The sequence below is a fragment of the Macaca fascicularis genome, chromosome 1, assembly GCF_037993035.2.
Source record: "Macaca fascicularis isolate 582-1 chromosome 1, T2T-MFA8v1.1".
NCBI classification, from domain to species: Eukaryota; Metazoa; Chordata; class Mammalia; order Primates; family Cercopithecidae; genus Macaca; species Macaca fascicularis.
In genome coordinates this window covers 37916422-37934164 of record NC_088375.1, presented here as the reverse complement: position 1 = coordinate 37934164, position 17743 = coordinate 37916422, and the positions used below count along the sequence as shown (strand labels likewise).

The 17743-nt window shown below is 37.1% G+C and overlaps 1 protein-coding gene and 1 pseudogene across 5 annotated transcripts in view; one reads left to right on the top strand and one right to left on the bottom strand.

The window, feature by feature from the left end:
• The window catches only part of ACBD6 (acyl-CoA binding domain containing 6), a 227741-nt gene that overhangs the window by 57540 nt on the left and 152458 nt on the right, over window positions 1-17743 (top strand). The window lies entirely within an intron of this gene.
• Window positions 12048-17607, bottom strand: LOC135968089 (non-selective voltage-gated ion channel VDAC1 pseudogene; annotated as a pseudogene).

Sequence of the window (17743 nt, the reverse complement as noted above, 5' to 3'; positions counted from 1 at the left end):
TCTCCTGTGTACTTAGAATATGGATTCATATAAATTTGATTTAATTACTTAAATCTTGCTTATAACTAACACTACTTTTGTTGGAGGGACCACATCAACCAAATTTTGTACTGTGAATTAGGAAATGTGAGTTGGGTCGGGTGCAGTGGCTCATGCTGTAATCCCACACTTTGGGAGGCCGAGACGGGTGGATCACTTTAGGTCAGGAGTTCAAAACCAGCCTGGCCAACATGGTGAAACCCTGTCGCTACTGAAAATCCAAAAATTAGCTGGGCATGGTGGCAGGCACCTGTAATCCCAGCCACTCAGGAGGCTGAGGCAGGAGAATCACTTGAACCTGTGGCGGAGGTTACAGTGAGCTGAGATCATACCACTGAACTCCAGCCTGGGTGAGACTCTATCTCAAAAAAAAAAAAATTATGAGTTGTAAGTCAGTGATATGTTGCTCCATTTTATATCCATATGGCTTGCTTGCACATTTAGTTGATGGAATGTAGATAGGAATGTAGATAATGGGCCTGCACATCATAGCTTCAAGGAAGTCTAAGACATAAGGTTTTGAGAATTCTGCTTTTAGAAGTTGGGATTCACAATTTGGGAAGCTATTAAAATGTTGAGATAGTATTCATACTTTGGTAAGCCACAAATAACTGATGTTTACTGAACTTGTGTTGTCGGTCTCTAAATCTCCCTTTCATGAAATCATGCAACTAAGATAGTTGCATGGAGGCAAAAATAATGGAAAAGAGAGAATGGAATGGAAACATACCTACTTTAGCAATACATATCTATTTGTGTATTCCTATTCATATGTTACATTAAAAATTATTTATGGTATTTGGAATTCTGGAAAGATGGTAGTGGCTGTAGCATAGTTTTTGAATTGTCCTGTTTCCTTAACAGAATAACTAGGATAGCATAATCAGAAGCTCTTGAGCAATATCTGTAACAAAATTAGTTGATTAGAGAAAATAGGGACAAACCGCCAACAGCTGCCAGATTTGTATTTTTTAAAAAATGAAAGAAAACGAAAGATTTGTGTGGCATTGGCATCTCATCTCTTTAGAAGGAAGCAGAAGGAAGCAGTAGAGTACCTTACTGTCCTGAGAATGGCAGATTTCTAAAATAGCCAACAGGTAAAGCTAAAAGGGGTTTTTATGCGCTTCAGTTCATGGCTGAGTACAAGACGTTCATGGTAAGGTTCTCTAGAGCTGTCTGGGCTCTAAGCTTCTAAAATTAGCCAAAACTTTCTTCCAGTATAAAGCTTCATACTAAGAGCAGTCTACAGGGAATTTAATCAAAATCAAGTAGGACAACAAGTACAATAAAACAAGGACAATAAAGACAAAAGGAAAAAGAAGAATCAGAGGGGGCAAGAGCTAAGTGTCCTAGGGGCCAACATTTTTACCATTTCATGAAAACAATAGAAAAGGGAGATAGAGATCTAAAAATCTATCCTGACCTATGTTTCTCTCTTTAAAATTTAAGAATATTAAATTTAGGTAAAGATGACCAACAAAAAGGATTGTTGTTGAATCTCATACCAAGTTGCAATAGTTAAGGATTGTATGTTTTTCTTATAATATCCAGAAGTTATATTATTGTGAAAATAATTAATATGTGCTTAATATTTTTATGGGTCTTGGTAGGATTGCCATATACTTTCCAAAAGACTAATATCATTTTACAAGGCCACTAGGGCCATTCACTTATTAGTACCTGTTTCACTGTAATTTTACTACCTTATTTATTCTAATATAACTAGTTAAAAATTCATTGTTCATTGTTGCTTTAATTTGCATTTTGCAAATTAGTAAGAGATGTTAAACATTTTCCCAAGTATTGGTGTATGTGAGTAGAACCCTAAACCTGTGGGTAACTTCAAGTATCTAACTGTTGCCTACTTATAATCATGGTCTGTTTATCCATTGGGTCTTTTCTTTTTTTTTTTTTTTTTTTTTTTTTAACACATGAGATCATTTGGATATATTGTAGAAATATTAACCCTTTGTTCTGCTTAATTAAAATACAGTTCCTTCTTTTCCTGTTTATTTTTGAGACATTATTACAGAAATGCTGGTTTTAATATTTGAATTTTTTGATGTTTTATGATTTCCTTTGGTGTTTAAAATCCAAGAAAAGTTATAATTTCTGAACAGCTATGATAAATACTGTATTTAGGATACTTTTCTAAAGAAAATTTAAATTTTGATCAGTGCTACATTTCTAGAAAATTAGTCATAATAACCTGAAGGTAATTTTCCATGATAGCCATTTTAAAACAGTGTTAAATAGAGTAAAAGTACTAACAAATATAAATGACTTACATATTACACCTTAAAGTGTGCTGGAACCAAGACAATTGACAAAAGCCAAGAAATCAACAAGAGTAATATTTATTCTTAAATTCTGTTGTGGGGTGGTAGAAAGCAATTTCTCATTTTTGGTTTGTTGTTACAAAGTGATGACATTTACTTTGTGGACTATAAGGGAATCTTTGGAGTTCTAAATTATCTCACATATTTTTGTGGTGTAAAGTGTTTGGTTAAAAAAAAAGCGTTCTTCAGTCTTTTAATCTTTAAAACGTGTTAGCTAGTGTATGTAGTATATGTACAAAAAATATTAGGAAAGGCTGAAATTTGGAGGATTGGATAAATTACTTGTTCATATCATTTCTGTTCTCATTGCTTTTATTTAAAATTATTTTCCAATGCTAATTTAAGCATTTGTGGAACATTTCTAGAGAATTGACATTTTTATAAATGTCTGGGTTTTTTTGTTTGTTTTTTTTGAGACAGAATCTCACTCTGTCACCCAGGCTGGAGTGGCACCCAGGCTGGAGTGCTGGCGGTGATCTCAGCTCACTACAACCTCTCCCTCCCGGGTTCGAGCAATTCTGCTTCAGCCTCCCAAGTAGCTGGGATTACAGACATGCACAACCGTGCCTGGCTAATTTTTGCATTTTTAGTAGAGATGGGGTTTTACCATGTTGGCCAGGCTGGTCTCAAACTCCTAACTTCAGGTAATCCTCCCGCCTCTGCCTCCCAAAGTGCTAGGATTACAGGCATGAGACTGCGCCTGGCTAAATGTCTGTTTTTTAAAGGTTTTAGGAGATGATTTTTTAAAATACTGCTGTGTGTTTGTAATTTTAAGAGAAACAAGTTAAAAACATACGTTTATGGATTTCCCGTTTCTTGAAAAATTTTATAAATATTACTGTTATAAGTAGCAACCAACAATATTTTCATGATAAGTTTTCTTTTTGATGGTGTGACAAATGGTAGATGAGATGAAATCAATATTGTTACTTTTCTGTGTTGAAATGAATAGCTATTCATGTTTCAGGAAAAAAAATTTAGTATTTCAAAAGGATTATCAGAAAAGTGTGCCTCTTTTAAGGGTTTAGAATGATAGTATTAATCTATCAACTAAATTGTGCATAATTTATCAGAATAATTTTGCTTCAAAATGTTTATTTTAAAGTTTTCTCTTTGAATAAATGGAGTACTTTATGTAAACATTTAAAAAGTACACTTAAGGCGGGGTGTAGTGTAATCTTAGCACCTAAGTGCTGTAATCTTAGCACTTAGGAAGGCTGAGGTGGGTAGATCGCTTGAGCCCAAGAGTTCAAGACCAGCCTGGGCAACATGGTAAAACCCCATCTCTACCAAAAATGCAAAACAAAAAAAAAATTATCTGGGTGTGGTGGCGCTTGCCTGTGGTCCCAGCTACTTGGGAGGCTGAGGTGGGAGGGGATCCCTTGAGCCTGGGAGGCAGAAGTTGAATGAGCCAAGGTCACCCACTGCACTGCAGCCTAGGTGACAGAATGAGACCCCATCTCAAAAAAAAAAAAAAAGTACACTTAAGACACAGACAAAATTTTAATTTAGAATATTGTCAGTGTGTAATAATGGTTTCCAAAATAGCCTGGAGAAGTAATATAATTTAATTTAATAGAAAGAACACAGGCTTTGGAATATCAAAGGATCTTGGTGTGAATCCCAATTCTGCCACTTATGTGGCATTGGGTACTTCACTTCTTTTCAGTTTTTGAATCTGTAAAATAAATATTTACTTATATTTCATCAAATCTTTTTTTTTTTCCCTTTTGTAGAGACAGGGTCTCACCATGTTGTCCAGGCTGGTTTTGAACTCCTGAGCTCAAGTGATCCTCCTTCCTCAGCCTTTCAAAGTGCTGGAATTAAAGGCATGAACCACTGCACCTGGCCAAATCTAAGGCAGATATTTATTCGGTTTTTAACATTTTTGAAATCTTCATGAGTCTTAGATAGTGTATTATATTTAATTGGTTATGTTTTTTCTTTCTGAACATTACAGAAAATAATGGTGCTTCTTATAATTGAGGATATCTTAGATTAAATAAAAGACAGTGATAATACCAGCTTTATAGACTCGTTTTCCACATGGAAGATATTCATTAAGCACTAGCTTTCTTTTTTTCTTATAACGAGGTATGTTAGAGTTTTTACGATTGTTTTGTTTGGGGGATTTATTGTTGTATTATCAAAAGAATCAGAAGTGGAGAGCTATTAGGTAAAGACCATAGGTCAATATTGTAAGTCCCCGTATCACAACATCTTGTATCTATATTGCTGAAACACTTTTACTTTGGAGAGATGGCTATGTTTTGGGCAATAATAATTATTGTATTAACTAACACTTACAAAATGGCCACTTTGCACTGGATATTGTTCTATTTATGTATACATATAAATAGGTATGAAATAGGGACTGTTATTCCCATTTTTATAAATGAGGAAACTAAGGCAAAGAAGTTGATTAATTTTCCCAGAGTTCTACAGTTAGACTATATATGAATTAAACAAACCAGTAAAACAAATCCAAAAAAGGTAGCACACAGAAGCAAGAAACCTCTTTGCATAGATTCGCCTAATAATCTTAGGAATAGAAGAAAAAGTTTCACAAGGCTTTAAATCTTGACTCTAAAACTGACTAAGGTGGAGTCTGAATCAAGTGATAAAGATTTAGCCAACAACTTACCCTTTCCCTTTTGAAGGAGAATTTTAGTTTCTCAACTAATAGAGTCTCAGGCAATATAAGAATTGGCCAATTTTATCCTGTTGGCTGCCAAATTGAACTCTATTTAATTGCTGATGCAACATAAAAGTGACTTAATGGATTTTGAGTAGAGAGAAATGGAATAAACTTCTAAGCCTGTATGAGAGAAATTTCACTAGAGTGGAAATCAAGAGGGTAAAGTAGCCAAAGTTTACCCACTCTGGTAGATGAAGTGTATAGAAAGGAAAACTAACGCATCTTTGGCATCTTTATTCTGGATTCAATCTGATAATGGCAGGTTATTTTTAAAATATTATTTCTGCCTGAGATAATAATCTCTTTGTTTCCCCACAAAACATTGTGACCAGCATTCTAACATGTGTATTTGTGCAGTTGCATTAGAAGGAGGAACTAATCCCAGGAAAGGGGAATGTTTTTATAATATACTATAATCAAATTTTGGGGTCATTTTTTTTTCTAAAGATTTTAATTAAAAGTACTTTCTTTCTTTTTTGTTTTTTGTTTTTGGTTTTTTGAGAGATGGAATTTCACTCTGTCACCCATACTGGAGTGCAGTGGCTTAAAAGTACTTTATTTCTTATATTTAAAAATATTCATTATGTCTGTTTATGAGCGAAAAAGTGAAAATAACCTAATACACAACTGTTAGATAATGGTTAAGTAAATTATATTAGATTACCTCATGGAATATTATGCTGGGTTTAAAATTAATGTTTGTAGGACTTATGTTCCTGGGAATGGTGGAGTAATAGGGACGAGATTTACCCCTTTGCCAGAAACAAGAAGAAATCCAGACGCTTGGCTAAAATTACTGGATGAGACAGTAATCTTCAGACATTGTATTATAAGTAGTGTAAAGTCCCAAAAGAAGGGAAACTGCCGGGCACGGTGGCTCACGCCTGTAGTCCCAGCACTTTGGAAGGCCAAGGTGGGCAGATCACGAGGTCAGGAGATCAAGACCATCCTGACTTAACACGGTGAAACCCCCTCTCTACTAAAAACACACACACACACACACACACACATACACACACACACACAAAATTAGCCAGACGTGGTGGCAGACGCCTGTTGTCCCGGCTGAGGTGGGAGAATGGCATGAACCCAGAAGGCGGAGCTTTCAGGGAGCCAAGATTGCGCCACTGCACTCCAGCCTGGGCGACAGAGTGAGACTTCATCTAAAAAACAACAAAATAAGCTGTGCCTTACAGGTGCATCCATTTATTTATTACCTGGCAGCATTTTCCAGGCTGCACGGAGGGAGAACCCAAAATGGCCTGGCAGTCTCACGAGTCTGAACTAGAATTTGCAGGGCTGAATACCAGAGAGGATGATCCTTTATTGACAGTTCCAGAGATCTGCAGAGGGGTCCCTTTGGCTGAATACTAATCTATGCATGTAGAAGAGGCCAGGGAAAGAAACATAAGAAAGCAGTAGGCCAATTTCTAGAGCTGACATAGGACTGAGAATATTTTGTTTCCTACCAGTCAGGAGTAAAATGAAAATGCAATATGTGGGGCATATGGTAGAGGCCTCAGAAGGGTTTCACTTCAGTAGCTATGCTAAATTAAATGCTATATCAAAGGCTGCTTTGCCCTTGCCTTAGCACTGCTTAAAATTGAGCCTCAAAAGGATCAGACTGATTCCAAGTAACTTAATGCATGCCAAAACAAAGTCCAACATAATTTAAAGGAGCACAACAAAATCCAGCAAGCAAGAATGTAAAATTTATTACAATGCCTTGCTTACAGTAAAGGTCTTTAAAGCTTGCCAAAATGAAAAAAAAAAGTGGGGGCAGGAAAATATGACCCAGGAGAAAAACCTGTCAATAAAAGTAGATGGTGGAAATGATAAAGATGATAAAATAACAGACAAGGACATGAAGACACTTATTTTATAAATATATACTATATATTCAAGACAGTAGAGGAAACCGTGAACATATGTAGAGAGAAATGGAAGATACAAAAATATCCAAATGGAACTTTTAGATATGGAAAAATATAATAATCTGAAGTAAAAAAATATACTGGATATGATTAACAGCACATTAGACATTACATAAGATCAGTGAACTTGAAGCTCGAAGATGGAACAAGTGAAACTAATCAAAATGAAGCACAGAGCATAAAAAGACTGAACAAAAAAAGAACAGAACTTCAATGAGCTGTGGGAAAATATAATGCAATGTAGCATTCATGTAATTGGAGACCCAGAAAGGAGAAAAAATGTGAGAGAAGACAGAAACAAAATTTAGTTAATAATGGCTGAAATTTCAAACAGTTGATAACCTGTAAACCACAGTTTTTCAATCTTTGCCCCATTGATATTCTGGGCCAGAAAATTCTTCATTATGGAGGGTATCCTGTACATTGTGGGACATTAAGCAGCGACTCTGGTCTCTATTCACTAGATGTCAATAGCACTGCATAGTGTGACAGCTAAAAAATTGCCCCAGATATGCCAAACATCTGTGGATGCAGATGGCAAAAAAGAAAAAAAAAAAAGAAAAAACTGTCCCCAGTTGAGAGTCACTTCCATAAACCCATAGATCCAAGAAGCTCAATGAACCCCATGCAGAAGAAATGTAATGAAACCATACAATACATATCAAATTGTTGAAAGCCAGTGAAAAGAGAAAAAAGCAGACAGAAAACATAAAGATAAACAAAGGTAGAACTACAGCAGAGTTCTTTTCAGAAGTTTGAAGTCAATAGGTTGACAACAAAAAGAAAAGATGATCAACCTATAATTCTATACTCAGTTAAGATATAATAGCTTTCAAAAATGAAGGTAAACTTTACTTAACATAATGGGTATTTATGAAAAACCCAGAGGTAGATCAGGAATAAGACAAGGATGTTTGCTTTCACCACTCCTGTTCAACATTGTATACATAAATTCTAGCCAGAGCAATTAGACAAGAAAAATAAAGAAACAGCATCCAAATTGGAAAGGAGGAAATAAAAATGTTATCGGTGACATGATCCTATACAGTATATAGAAAATCCAGAGAATCCACAAACACACTGCTAGAGTTAATATATTAATTCAGCAAAGTTGCAAGATATAAGATCATAAGATCAGCATGCAAAAATCACTGTGTTCTTTAGACCATCAACGGATACTCTGAAATGGAAACAAACAAAAAAATTCCATTTACAGTAGCCCTCAGGAGAAAAAAAAAAGCCTGGGAATTTTAACCAAGGATGTGAAAGATTTTATACTGAAAACTATATTGCTGAAAGAAATTAAAGAATACCTAAGTTAATGGAAATTCATCTTGTGCTCATGGATTGGAAGATTTAAATTTATTTAGATGGCAGCATTGGCCAAGTCAATCTGATTTATATGGAATTGCAAAGGGTCCCAAATAGTCAAAAGTATTGAAAAAGAGCAAAACTAGAGGATTCAAATTTTGCAATTTCAAAATTTACTATAAAGCTACAGTAATTAAAACAGTATGGTACTGGTATAAGGATAGGCGTATGGAAAAGAATTGAGAGTGCAGAAATGAACTCTCAAGTTTAGGGTCAGTTGATTTTCAACAGGACCATTCAGTGGGGGAGAAAATAATCTCTTCAACAAATTATCCTGGAACAACTGGATATCCATATGCAAAAGAATGAAGGTACATTCCTATCTTGATATATATACAAAGATTAACTAAAAATGGATCAATGACCTAACTGAGTTAAAACTCTGAGTCTTGGCCGGGTGCTTTGGCTCATGCCTGTAATCCTAGCACTTTGGGATGCCAAGGTGGGTGGATCATCTGAGGTCAGGAGTTCGAGACCAGCCTGGACAACATGATGAAACCCTATCTCTACTAAAAATACAAAAATTAGCTGGGCATGGTGGCAGGCGCCTGTAATCCCAGCTACTCGGGAGGCTGAGGCAGGAGAATCGCTTGAACCCGGGAGGTGGAGGTTGCAGTGAGCTGAGATTGTGCCACTGTACTCTAACCTGGGTGATAGAGCAGGACTCAGTCTCAAAAAAACAAAAAACAAAACAAAAAAAAACACAAAACCCAACTCTGAGTCTTCGAATAAAACATAGAGGTATGTCTTAATAAACTTGGATTTGGCCATGGATTCTTACATAAGGCAGGAAAACCTCAAGCAACGAAAGAAAAGATAAGTAAATAGGACTTCATCAATGTTAAAAACTTCTGTGCTTCAAAGGACATTATCGAGAAAGTAAAACAGGAAATTTTTGCAAATCATATATTGGATAAGGGTCTGCTATTCAAAATATGTAAGTAACTCTTACAACTCAACAACAGAAAGAACCCAACTAACAAATTGTCAAAGAACTTAAACAGACATTTCTCAAAAGAGAATGGTGTATAACAACCTGAGTTAGTCTTTTGAGTGGTATTTCATTGTGATTTTGAATTTCGAGTATGGTATTTCAAGCCACAACAAAATACTGCTTCATACCCAGTAGGTTGTCCACAATAAAAAAAGATAATAACAAGTTTTGGCAGGGATGTAGAGACATTGAAACTGTCTTAGATTGCTACTAGGACTGTACAATGGTGCAGCTGCCATGAAAGACAGTTTGGTGATTCCTCAAAAAGTTAAAAATAGAATTACCAGTTTTTTTGGGTATATACAGGAGTGGAATTGCTGGGTAATTTGGTACTCAAATACCTGTATACAGATGATCATAGCAGCAGTATTCACAATAGCCAAAAGTGCAAACAACCCAAATGAATTTGGTATTGGAATGTACATAAAATAGACTATTAATCATAAAAAGGAATGAAGAACCAATACGTGCTATAATATAGATGAGCCTTGAAAACATTAAACCAAGTGAAAGAGGCCAGACATAAAAGATTACATAGTGTATGATTCAATTTATATGAAATATCCAGAACGGTTAAATCCATAGAGACAGAAAGCAGATCGGTGGTTGCCAACGTTTTGGGGGAGAGGGGAATGGGGAGTGACTGCTTAGTGGGTTCAAGGCTTTTTGGGGGGAATGACAAATATGTTGTGGAACTAGATGGAGCTGGTTGCACAATATTGTGAATGTATTAAATGTCACTCAGTTGTACATGTTAAACTGGTTAATTTTATGTGAATCTCATGTCAATACAAAAATAAGTAAATGTGAAGTAAAGAGTTTTCAAGGCTGGGTCTGGTGGCTCATGCCTGTAATCCCAACACTTTGGGAGGCTGAGATGGGCAGATCACTTGAGATCAGGAGTTCGAGACCAGGCTGGACAACATGTTGCAACCCCATCTCTACTAAAAATGCAAAAATTAGCCGGGTGTCATGGTGGGCATTTGTAATCCCAGCTGCTCGGAAGGCTGAAGCAGGAGAATCGCTTGAACCCAGGAGACGGAGGTTGTAGTGAGCTAAGATTGTGCCACTACACTCCAGCCTGGGCCACAGAGTGAGACTTCATCTAGAAAATAAAAATAAATAAAAAATAAAACTTTTTCCAAATAAACAAAAGCAGGTAATTCATTGCCAACTGAACTGAACTATAGTAAATTTAAAGGAACTTCACATGAAAGGAAAATTATATAAGATGGAAATTTGGACCTCCATAAAGGAATGAAGAGTCCTGGAAGTGCTAAATATATGGGTAAATTTAAAGGACTTTTAAAAAATTTTAAAATCTCTTTAAAAGATCACTGAACTTCTAATTTTAGCCTCAACATGTGAAGAATCTGCAAGTTTTCACTCCTGTCCTTAACAATACAGTAATCTGACCAAACTGAAAATCAAAGACTGTTCTAGATCCATCAGAGATTTGAGGTACCAGTTCAAACTGCCATCCCCTAAACTAGAGAGACAGGTGAATGCAGAGAATCATAACCAAGATAACAAAAGATGCTTGGGCCATAAACTGGTAAAAACACTTCATTGGTAATGGATGAATTGCTGGAGGCTGAGTGTTTACTAGGGAGTCAAAAACTCCTCCCCAGTATTTTTTTTTTTTTTTTTTTTTTTTTTTTTGAGATGGAGTCTCGCTGTGTCGCCCAGGCTGGAGTGCAGTGGCGCGATCTCGGCTCACTGCAAGTTCTGCCTCCCGGGTTCACGCCATTTTCCTGCCTCAGCCTCCCGAGTAGCTGGGACTACAGCGCCCACCACTACTCCCAGTTAATTTTTTTTTTGGTATTTTTAGTAGAGACGGGGTTTCACCGTGTTAGCCAGGATGGTCTCGATCTCCTGACCTCGTGATCCGCCTGTCTCGGCCTCCCAAAGTGCTGGGATTACAGGCTTGAGCCACTGCGCCTGGCCAAGTTTTTTTAAGTGATGCTAATTACAGCATTTGAAGGGGAGGATCTAACTCCACACAAAATGGAAGACTCTAAAATGTACCCATTAAACTGCTAAAAAACAAATTGAGTGGTGGGAATACAACAGAAGTCCAATTTAGATTCTGAGTGTTGTCACCATGTGATTACAGTCACACACACACTTTCAAGCTTATAGCTGAAGCTCCTGGAAGCTATTTCATACTCTGGTGCAAGGGCAAAAAAACAACGCAAGAAAGAATAAGTCCTGAATTATTGGCTTTATCACATCCACCCTCTCCAACCTAAAATGGCACAAAAGAAACAGTGACCACACCACCCTGCAGACGTTTTGGTGTAAAAGAGGTGATGATGAACTGGGGTGGGAACAGGTCATGAAGATCTGTCTAAAAAAATCCCATTCGGGTGAGTTTGTACACACCATCAAGCAGCGAGCCTCTCATCAATTAGGGTTAGGAAACCAAGGTTTGATTCTCAGGAAATCACAATTTCTTTCATTTACTCAATAAAATTTACAAAGTACCTACATATTATCAGCTTCCACTTGCAGTCATTTCTAGATAAAAAAGAAACGTGGTATCTCCAAGGGGCCACCAAGTTACCCCCAAGTCTACCACTGAAAGGACCTTTTTTGGAAATGGTTTCTTCTGTACCTCTGAAAGGGTAGCATCTTAAAGCTGAATCATCTTTAACCTGGAGGTCTAACATATTTAGTAATACTTGCTTTCCAGACATCCAACATTAAAAGATACAGTAAATTCTGAAGGTAGCTATGTTGCAAAATGTTTAAAGTTAAACAATTGTGCAGTATTCATTTATGCTTGAAATTCCAGGCCTAAACCAAGCTTGTGGCCACCAGCATTGACGTACTTGCCATCCAGAAGAGCTGACAGTGTCAATTTGATACCTGGCTTTAGGGTCTGAGCATATCCTAAACCTGTCTGGCTGGAGTTATTCACTTTAGCTGAGAAGCAGGTGTCAGGGTCAATCTGATACTTGGCTGCTATTCTGAAGTGCATGTTACTGTTTCCTGCTGTCCAGGCAAGATTGACAGCGGTCTCCAACTTGTTGTTCACCTTCTGGTAAACAGAGCTGCCAAACTCTGTCCCGTCTTTCACATTAGTATGAAGCTGGAATTCATCAGTCTTGTAGCCAACTGCAAAGTTGCTCTGGTTCACTTGGGACTTTGCAGTCTCAAAATTTATCTGGGCCGTGCGCGGTGGCTCACGCCTGTAATCCCAGCACTTTAGGAGGCCGAGGCGGGCGGATCACGAGGTCAGGAGATCAAGACCATCCTGGCTAACATGGTGAAACCGTGTCTCTACTAAAAATACAAAAAAAAAAAAAATTAGCCAGGTGTGGTGGCGGGCGCCTGTAGTCCCAGTTACTAGGGAGGCTGAGGCAAGAGAATGGTGTCAACCCGGGAGGCAGAGCTTGCAGTGAGCCGAGATCGTGCCACTGCACTCCAATCTGGGTGACAGAGTGAGACTCCATCTCAAAAAAAAAAAAAAAATCATCTGGTAGCTGGCCAGCCAGGCCTCGTAACCTAGCACCAGAGCACCTGGATGGAAGGCCTAAGCAATGCCGAAATCCATGTCGCAGCCCAGGTTAATGTGCTTCCACTTGTACCCTGTGTTGATTTTAGCATTTTTTTTCCCCAGCGTTAGGTGAGAAAGATGAATCGAAGGTAAGCTTCGGTCCACGTGCAAGCTGAACTTCCACGGTAATCTCAGTGCCAAGTGTATTGTTGGTGTTCCATTTCTCCATAAACGTCAGGCCATCCGTACTCAGTCCATCTGTACTTGGTTTCCAGACTGCCCATCACTTTGGTGGTCTTAGTGTTGGCTGAGGCTGAGCTTGTGAATTCCATTTCATTCTCAGATTTTGCTTTCAAATCAAGCTTTATTAAGCCAAATCCATAAACCTTGGTGAAGACATCCCTTTCAGTTTTGCCAAGATTGTCATTTGTGGGTGCCACAACCACCTTCTGCTTAGAGGCATTGGTGGCAGGCTCAGTGGCAGCTATGGCCTGTTGAGGTAGTTTTATTCTATTCCTGGTTTATTAATACATGTGAGGTATACATTGGTTTGGTCTGGAAAGGCAGGACAACTCGAAGCAGAGACTTATATGTAGGTCATAGGTGGATTCAAAGATTTTCTGATTGGCAGTTGGTTGAGAGTTAAGTTATTATCTAAAAGCTTGGAATCAATAGAAAGGAATATCTGAGTTAAGGGTTTGTGGAGACCAAGGTTCTTTCTATATAGATGAAGTCTCATAGGTGGCCACTGTTAGATGCAATAGATGACAATTGTTTCCTGTTCAGATCTTTAAAAGATTCTTCAGATCTCTCAGCTCATCTCTTTAGGATCAGAAAAAGGCCTGGAAAGGAAAGAGGATTCTTTACATAATGTAAAATTTCCCTTTTAAGAGATGGCTTTGCAGGGCCTTTTCAAAATATGTCAAATATATTTTGGGGTAAAATATTTTGATTTCATCCAGGGCCCGCTTTCTGTCATGTGATGCTATGCTGGAGTCGGGTTGGAATTTGATATCTTATTGATACAAAGAGTCTTTTTTGTCAGTTGTAAGATCTTTGTTTTAATGTTAATGCTGGTCAGTTGTTCCTGAATACCAAAGGGAGGAAAGTATAATGAGGCATGTCCAGACCCGACTTCCCATCGTGGCCTGAGCTAGGTTTTCGGGTTTCTTTGGAGAAACCTTAGCTGAGAGGAGGGGTTCATCCAGTTGGTTGTAGGGCTTAGAATTTTATTATTGGATTACAAGGAGATGTGTAGGGTGAGGCATGGAGGAGGGAACATGGAGCTTTCATGACCTCTCTCTGGGCATGCCACCCTCCAGGGACCTCCATGTGTTCTTCTATCCCCAAGCTCCCAGCACCCATTCCTCTTGGGTTTCATGATGTCAGTATTCCTTCCCCTAGGGTATAGGGCAGGACTCTCTCTGGGGATTGTGACCCACAATCAGAAAGTGTAACTTGGGGCAGGTAAAAGGAGGGCAGGAGAAAGTCCCATAGATTCTCTTTTCTGAGGCTTGCTCTTGAGGCCTGACACACCTAATTATATAATGAAAGACTGTAACAAGGGCTATAGGAGTTAGAAGTCAGGAACCATGGACAAAAACAAATCTCTTGTGTGCGTGCTCTCTCTCTCGCTCTTTCTCTCTCTGTACACACACACACACACACACACACACACACACACACACACACATACACAGCATAACACCACAGATGCCTTTTATTTCTTGTCTGATCACTCTGGCTTGGATGCCATCTTGAAAAGAAGTGATGAGAATGGATATCCTTGCCTTGTTCCTGATCTTAGAAAGCTTTTAGTTTTTCACCACTGAGTATGTTGGTAGCTGTGGCCTTTTCATATATGGCCTTTATTCTGTCGAGGTAGTTTTATTCTATTCCTAGTTTATTTAGTGTTTTTATCATGAACACATGTTGAATTTTGTCAGATGCTTTTTCTGTATCAATTGAGATGATCATGTGGGTTTTGTCCTTCATTGTGTTAATATGCTGTGTTATATGATTGATTTTTGTGTGTTGAACCATCTTTGCATTCCAGGAATAAATCCCACTTGATCATGATGTATAATCCTTTTAATACAGTGTTAAATTCAGTTTGTTAATATTTAGTTGATTTTTCTGATCAATATCCTGGGATATTGGTTTTAGTTTTCTTGCAGTATTTTTGGCTTTGATATGAGAATAAGGCCTCATAAATTGAGTTAGAAGTGTTCCCTTTTCTTTAATTATTTTGAAGTTTGAAGAGGATTGGTGTTAATTCTTTAAATTTGATAGAATTCTCCAGTGAAGTGATCTGGTTCTGGGCTTTTCTTTGTTGGGAAGTTTTTTTTTTTTTTAATTACTGATGGAGTCTCTTTCTTGGTGATAGGTCTGTCAGATTTTTAATTTCTTCGTGATTCAGTCATGGTAGATTGTGTGTTTCCAGAAATTTATTCATTTCTTCTAGGTTATCCAGTTTTTTGGCATATAATTGTTCATAGTTATCTCTTATGATTCTTTGTATTTCTGTGGCATTAATTGTAATATCGCCACTTTCATTTCTGAGTTACCTGACTTCTTTTTTCTAAGTTAACCTAGAATAGCTCATTTCTTGTGTTGCTGAATAATATCCTATTTTATGGGTGTATCATTTGTTTATTAATCTGTTTAAGGACATATTGGATTTTAGCCATTCCAATAGGTGTGTAGTGGTTTCTCATTTTTGTTTTCATTTGCGTTTCTTTAATGACATGATGTTTAAACAGATAGGAAAGATAGCTTATTTCCTATCTCTGTATCTTCTTTGATAAGTTGTCTATTTAGATCTTTTACTCACTTTTCATTGGGTAACTTATTTTCTTAGTGTTGAGTTTTAAGAATTCTTTGAATATTTTGGATACCAGTTCTTTATTAGATATGTGTTTTGCAAATTTTTTTTCAGTTTATGGCTGGTCATTGCATTGTCTGAACAATATTTTTCACAGAGCAGAAATTTTCAATTTTAATTCAATTTAATAAAGACCTACTAATCATTTTTTTCTCTCATGGATTATATATATATATTTTTTGAGACAGAATCTTGCTCTGTTGCTAGACTGGAGTGCAGTGGTGTGATCTTGGCTCACTGAAACTTCTGCATCCAACTTCTGCAAGCAATTCTTGTGCTTCAGCCTCCCAGGTAGCTGGTACTACAGGCATGCACTACCATGCCTGGCTAGTTTTTTGTATTTTTAGTCGAGGTAGTGTTTTGCCATGTTGGCCAGGCTGGTTCCTGACCTCAAGAGATCCACCTGCCTCAGCCTCCCAAAGTGCAGGGATTATAGGTGTGAGCCACTGCACCCGGCCTGTCATGGATTTTGATATTGCATGTAAAAAGTCATTGCCAAACCCAATATCACCTAGATTTTCCCCCATGTTACCTTCTAGGAGTCATTATTTTTTAAGAAGCTATGCTTGCCACTTCATACTTGGTTCTATCTCTATTTTTTTTTTCCTTTGGTATCCAGTTTTCTCATTTTTAGTTTTATTTATGTAGTTATCATCTCGAGCACCAAGTATGTTTTAGTTTTATCCTATGAATGGAGCATGTATTTGGAATATAATTGGATTAAGTAAAATAAGTTCTCCCTTTGTACCCCTCACCTTATAATGAGGATACATACTGATAAATCCATTAAAAGTCAAAAATGTTGTAAATTGAACCATTGTAAGTTGGGGATCATCTCTACTTTTTTTGGGTATAAAGAAATACATTATCTATCCCAGAAATCTTCATAGCATTTATTCTCTAAAAATGGCCCTCAGAGCACAGAGAAATCTGTCATTTACCTAGTGCTTCTTGTTTGCTAGCATCATACTAATACACTTTATATACTTTGTCATTTAATCATGTTAATAGTTGTTCTCTATGATTTTATAACTTTGTTTCTATTACAAGTTGATAACTGACTTGATTCATCTCAAAATTTTACGTTTTTTGAAGCCTTAGTGTGTTAGGAACAGATAGAATATGCTATCTCTGGGGGCGGGGGGAGTCTTTTTCCTCAGTCCAGTGATCCACAGACTGAAACAAACAATTAAAAAAAATAAAACAAAACTCGTACTTCTCTTAAGTACTGAAAAAATGTGTGTGGGGATTGTCTGTATTTTATTTGAAGTAAAACTAGTCTTTTTGCAGTCAAATTAAATCATAATGTAATTTTGATTCTAAAGGAATATTTATGTCCGGAATCAGAGTTTTGACTTTTGCAGGATGTCCTGTACTAAAAGCTGTCAATACATGGGGCTTTGCAGAGGTTGCACTTTGATCCTTGCAGACAGTATTATCCAGGTTCATTGCTTCCACATTACATATTTTAGAAGAATCTTATTACTAAATTGATTTTACTCTTGTAAATTAGAATCTTATTCCTAAATTAATTTTATTCTTGTTCTGAGAACATAGGGGGGCAAGACCTATTGAATCCTTGAGTTTGGAAAGTATTTCTGTGTAGTTTACTTCTTTTTTCTTTTATTTGAGATATAAACCTCCTTTCCTATCCCTCTTCTATCTTTTCTCCTTCCTTTTTTTTTTTTTTTTTTAATCTAAAAACATTTTCTTTGTAATTAAATTTGAACTTTTATTGTAATGTAGCTTCTTATTTGGGAACTTTTATTTTATAAATCTAGATATGATTTTGCTGATCACATTCATGTCTAGGATTTGTTTTTCTTTTCCTCACCTGAATATCCATATTTACCACATTGAACATCATCTCACAGTCAGCTAGGAGAATTGTTTTTTGGTGGCTCCAGAAGGTTGTACTGAATACCTTAGATTGCCAGCATGTACCCATTCCACTCCTATGATGAACTGAGAATCTTATTGCC